General features: G+C 39.5%; 1 pseudogene; it reads left to right on the top strand.

Annotated features, from left to right (window-relative positions):
- The first annotated feature begins 219 nt into the window (after window positions 1-219).
- LOC112401556 (ubiquitin-conjugating enzyme E2 E1 pseudogene) overlaps window positions 220-6,174 on the top strand; it is a 6,839-nt pseudogene continuing 884 nt past the window's right edge.

A 6,174-nucleotide genomic window follows, 5' to 3' on the forward strand; every position in this document is an offset into this window, starting at 1 on the left:
TTGGGGGATGGACAGAGGATTAAAATACAGTGTTAACAACTGACCTCAGCCTGGGGGAATGAGTAAAGAATTTGGAAGGGAAATGATGCCTGAAAGATTAACATAAATCAGGCCAGTTAAGGGAGCGGTAAGGAGAAAGGTGGCTGTGTTTACCGGTAAAGGGAAGAGGCTAGAAACTGCAGGAAACACAGGCAGTGGGGTGTTGCTGGAGCATAAACTATGACGTTCGCCTCTCTCTTGCTTTGCTGTCAACAGGTCAGATTGTCAAGTAGGGTGACCATACGTCCTGGTCTCCGGCAAGGTGAGACTTTCAAGTAGGGTGACCATACGTCCTGGTCTGCGGCAAGGTGAGACTTTGAAGGTTAAAATGGGACAGTCTCGCCACATCAGGAACATCGAGCTCCCTATCTTTGTGTGGGTATCTGCCAGCTGAATCATCTGCCTGTCTTTTCTTTCGTTTGTTTGGTTTTGTTTTCTAAGTAACAGAAGCATATGTTAAAGGTGGGTTATGGAGGAGAAAGAAAGGGGAGGTATGATTTTTGTGGCTTGGAAGAAGACACCCTCCATGAAGGATATGGTTATGCTATGGAGGACTGCTTTCTAGCTAAGGACAAAGGCAGGGACCACGGAGAAGCGTCTGTGCCCTGCACTTGGGAGAGTGAAGGGCAGTGGGAGATCGCTGGGGTGGAGTCCTTGAAATGCATAGTCTGGAGATAGAATGCTGGAAACTGATGGAAGAAATGGAACAGAGGACAAACTTACTGGAATTTCTTTAAAAATGTGTGGTTTCTGTCATCAGTTCGTTCGCCATGATATAGATGGTCATCAATAGTTACAATTACATTCATCAAGATCTAAAATTTCTCCCATTTTTAGATATTTATCAGTCACAATGAGGGTCATTGAAAGTGATGTTAGATAATTTCCTCTAAAAGTTGTGTTCTATTAATCCATACAAATATCAGTGTCTACTGCATGCTTTTTATTAATCTTGGGGCCAGATAGCAATTAAACACTCAGAACCTAAGAGCATTTTATAAGATAGCACTTCATGTAATTCTGTAAGACACTGAACACATTTACCTCTTTTCTTTCGGGCCTTTAAATCAGAACAGTGCTGTGCAGCAGAAGTATAATGTGAGTCATGTGTGTCGCTTAAAACTTTCTAGTCATCAAATTAAAAAGTAAAAATAGGGGCTTCCCTGGTGGCGCAGTGGTTGAGAGTCTGCCTGCCGATGAATTAACCTTGACACATTTTATCCAACATATCCAAAATATCATAATTTCAAAATGTTATCAATATAAAAAATATTAATGAGCTATATTACCTTCCTTGGCTTTGGACTGAGTCTTCCGAATTTTGTGTGTATTTTTCACTTACAGCACTTCTTTCATCAGGCATATTTTATCTATATGTAGATATCATAAAACTTACAGTTGAAAAAGTAAATTCATATACCCAACTTGTCACAAACATACTTAAAAGTTTTCCAATGACTGAATTGAGTGTCGGTTTTAAATCTGAAGTCAATTGAGTTAATTCAAATGAAATGAAATTAAAAAAAAAACCTCTTCATTCCTGTCACGTTAGCCACATTTCAAGGGCTTATTAGCCACATATGGTTAGTGGCTGAAGATTAGAAAACAGAGAAGTAGAATATATTTAGTAAATGAATTTGGAAGCGGGCACATTTTATTACTCTCCTTTGTCATGCTTTTTTTTGTTTTTTTTCTCTTTAGCTGTTTACAACTATAAAAGCCGAAAGACTCTCTCCATCTTTTTTTGTAGGCATTAGTTCCATATACGTCCTGTAGGTGGCAGCACTTTCTTCCTGAAACTGTAAGAGGGAGGAGTTGCTAGGACTTGTCACTCAGATTCTGGCGTTTTTCATAGAGTCAATTCTTTGGAAAATTTTTTGGTGGCATAGGTTAGAATCTTTTCAGTTCTGCTGTCATTCTGTATAGATGGCTGCTGATTATGGAAACAGTCTCAGCCTCTAGAAAATTGCACATTCCTCAGTTTGGGGTAAAAGAAAAGCAGCTCTAAGGTGAGAGAAGAAAGAGATGCAATTAAAGGACTCCTATCAAAACGCTTTCATTTGCTCAAATCCATATTTTGAAAATGGTGATTTCAAGTGCTGCTTAATAAAACTTTTCTAAGCAGATGAGAGGTAGATTTTGTTTTAAAGACTGTGGCAATGTTAATCTGTTTTTTTCATTTTCCAGGCAACTTTGTAAGTGAATGTTTTAGAATGTCTACAGTTTCATATTTCTTTTCTATGTAAGATATCCACATCCATTATTAAAACAACTGAACAGGGCTTCCCTGGTGGTGCAGTGGTTGAGAGTCCGCCTGCCGATACAGGGACAAAAAAAACCTGAACAAATAACATGTAGCTAAAGTTATATATATGTGTTTAAAGTTCATGGATTAACATTTTAGCATCCCTCCCCTCCCCTTCATTTTGTGTTTGTGATAAAAGAACATGAGATAAGAGGAGTACCAGCATTGGAGGGATTCAAGTTGAGTTTCTAAGGACCCATGTGCATTTTTTTAAAAACATCTTTATTGGATTATAATTGCTTTACAATGGCGTGTTAGTTTCTGCTTTATAACAAAGTGAATCAGCTATACGTATACATATATCCCCATATCTCCTCCCTCTTGCATCTCCATCCCACCCTCCCTATCCCACCCCTCTAGGTGGTCACAAAGCACCGAGCTTATCTCCCTGTGCTATGAGGCTGCATCCCACTAGCTATCTATTTTACATTCGGTAGTGTATATATGTCCATGCCACTCTCTCACTTCGTCCCAGCTTGCCCTTCCCCCTCCCCGTGTCCTTAAGTCCGTTCTCTACGTCTGCATCCTTATTCCTATCTTGCCATTTGTTAGAACCATTTTTTTTTAGATTCCATATATATATGTGTTAGCATACGGTATTTGTTTTTCTCCTTCTTACTTACTTCACTCTGTATGACAGTCTTTAGGTCCATCCACCTCACTACAAATAACTCAATTTCATTTCTTTTTATGGCTGAGTAATATTCCATTGTACCTATGTGCCACATCTTCTTTATCTATTCATCTGTCGATGGACACTTAGGTTGCTTCCAGGTCCTGGCTATTGTAAATAGAGCTGCAATGAACATTGTGGTACATGACTCCTTTTGAAATATGGTTTTCTCAGGGTATATGCCCAGTAGTGGGATTGCTGGGTCGTATGGTAGTTCTATTTTTAGTTATTTAAGGAACCTCCATACTGTTCTCCATAGTGGCTGTATCAATTTACATTGCCACCAACAGGGCAAGAGGGTTCCCTTTTCTCCACACCCTCTCCAACATTTATTGTTTGTAGATTTTTAGATGATGGTCATTCTAACTGGTGTGAGGTGATACCTCATTGTAGTTTTGATTTGCATTTCTCTAATAATTAGTGATGTTGAGCATCCTTTCATGTGTTTGTTGGCGACCTGTATATCTTCTTTGGAGAAATGTCTAATTAGGTCTTCTGCCCATTTTTGGATTGGGTTGTTTGTTTTTTTGATATGGAGCTGCATGAGCTGCTTGTATATTTTGGAGATTAATCCTTTGTCAGTTGCTTCATTTGCAAATATTTTCTCCATTTTCAGGGTTGTCTTTTTGTCTTGTTTATGGTTTCCTTTGCTATGCAAAAGGTTTTAAGTTTCATTAGGTCCCATTTGTTTGTTTTTATTTCCATTTCCCTAGGAGGTGGGTCAAAAAGGATCTTGCTGTGATTTATGTCATAGAGTGGTCTGCCTGTGTTTTCCTCTAAGAGTTTTATAGTGTCTGGCCTTATATTTAGGTCTTTAATCCATTTTGAGTTTATTTTTGTGTATGATGTTAGGGAGTGCTCTAATTTCATTCTTTTACCTGTAGCTGTCCAGTTTTCCCAGCACCTCTTATTGAAGAGACTGTCTTTTCTCCATTGTATATTCTTGCCTCCTTTATCAAAGATAAGGTGACCATATGTGTGTGGGTTTATCTCTGGGCTTTCTATCCTGTTCCATTGATCTATATTTCTGTTTTTGTGCCAGTACCCCGATGTGCATTTTTGTATAGCTCATGAGGACCCCCTGGTACAAAACCCCATCAAATTGTGGTGTGTTTTCTTGATACTCCTTGGGTGGCATTTTAAAATCACAGCCTCTCTTTTCCGTAATTATCACTCAGTCTGTCTCCCAAATAGAATCTCAAGGTGCTGGCTGAATCCTAATCATGATTTTGCTTATTTTAGTTTTATAGGTAGAATATTCACAGTGTAACTAGTATAATAAGTCTAATACCAATGCTTTTGACTCAGAATGTTTACAGTTTTCTTAATATACTCTTTACTTCTTAAATTCTGGGATAGTCTGTGAAATGGTAGAGGAGAAGGTTTGAGGAGGGAAAGAGACAATTTTATTTAGGACAGGTACACGTCAGAAGCTGTACAAGCTTCTTTTGCATGTGTTTGCTTTTATTACCTCTTCTAATCTGAATAGCAATTTTCTTATAGCTAAAGAAACTAGAGTTTCTTGGAGAAGTACTATACGTGTCATTTAGCAAATTTCTAGGTATATTTCAGAAAACCTACCCCAAAGGTTTTCGTTTCTTATCTTTTTAGCAGAGACCACATATAAGGACTTTCTATATGAAGACATCTGAGGAATTAGAACATGGTGTCATTTCTTGCCCCATATATTTCTGGTTGTCTTTCTACTATTGCATTTCTTCTATTCTGTCTGCTTCCTTAACAGTGTTTTTTTGTTTGTTTTGTTCTCTTTTTCAAAATGTAATATTTACCCAAAGTTCAGCACTTGGCTTCTTTTTCTTTCTCCTTCCTCAATTATCACGTCCGATCCCATGGCTTCAACTATCTTCCCATGAATGTTAATTTCCAAATTTGTGACTTCATTCTTTCTGTTAGTCTGAACAGGATAATTGCTGAACAAATAACATCATAAATCTCAGTGGCTTATTTCTCTCTCACACACAAATTCTAGTGCAAATACTCCCCACCTGCTTTCCCGATGGCTCCCCACCAAGTGGTGACTCAGGGATCAGCTCCATCCAAGTTACCCTATTTTATGTCTTGGAGCCCTTTAGCAGTCTGCTGATGCCTATGGGCCTCCTCTAAGAATAGTGTTTGTAAATGTGGAAGAGAAAAAAAAAGAGCTAGTAACCAAAATTCAAAGTTAATTACAAAATAGTGCCAGGTAAATATATTTCAAGATATCTGCATCAAGTGTAATGTGATATGAAATATCTGTGATTTCTATGGGAGACAAAGGCACATTTTGCTAACACTGTTGTAACCACTGACTACATTCATAAATACAGGGAATGCTAAGGTCCAGTTAAAATTCATGAGAATACATTTCCCCCATCCAAGCTCACAGGACTCCCTTAATGGCTTAGATTTCAGGTTCTAGTGGCTCCACAATTACCAAAGACTTCTTGGAGTCCTTTACTAGATCTTATGCATGCGATCGACTGACAAAGACCTTGTAGGATAATATGAGACATTTGGGGGCCAAACCAGGAAGGGACATACACCACCTGCAGTCAGAGTTTTTGGGCTAGAACAAGTTGTATTGTCCCTCTGAGGAAGAGGGCTACGAACTGTATTTCAGCTGTGTGTGCAGGAAGGAGGTAGGATGTGGAGAGCATGGAGCAATAATTGTTTCAAGCAAGAATTATCAATGGATGCTAAAACTAAGAAGGAAAAATATGATGAGAAACAGAATATTCTTTATAGCTTTGTAGTACTGCCACACAGATACTTTTTAATTGGGAAGGGAAAATATTAACTTTATGGAGAGGAAGAGATCTAGCCAGACAGCACCTTATCCAAGTGATCAAAGGTGATGTCATCAGTAATGAGGCAAACTGGCACAGGTGACACACAAAGCAGGAACATTTCTGTGATTCCTGCCCAAAATGCATAACCTGAATTTAGTCAAAGGAAACATCAGAAAAACCCAGGGCGGTCCCCAGACCTCTTGAGAGAAAATTCACAGCCCTCGCCCCCTAGGCCCAGCATCCTGGGTCTGGAGGGGGCCGGGCTTCGCAGGGTCCCCCGAGCGCTGCTTGCGCCCCTCTCCCTGGAGGTGTCCAGGGCGCGGGGAGCCCGCGTGGGTGGGACGGGGCCGGTGTGGGAGGGGCGGGGG

Source organism: Neophocaena asiaeorientalis, unplaced genomic scaffold, assembly GCF_003031525.2.
Source record: "Neophocaena asiaeorientalis asiaeorientalis breed wild unplaced genomic scaffold, Neophocaena_asiaeorientalis_V1.1 scaffold123, whole genome shotgun sequence".
Taxonomy (NCBI): Eukaryota; Metazoa; Chordata; class Mammalia; order Artiodactyla; family Phocoenidae; genus Neophocaena; species Neophocaena asiaeorientalis.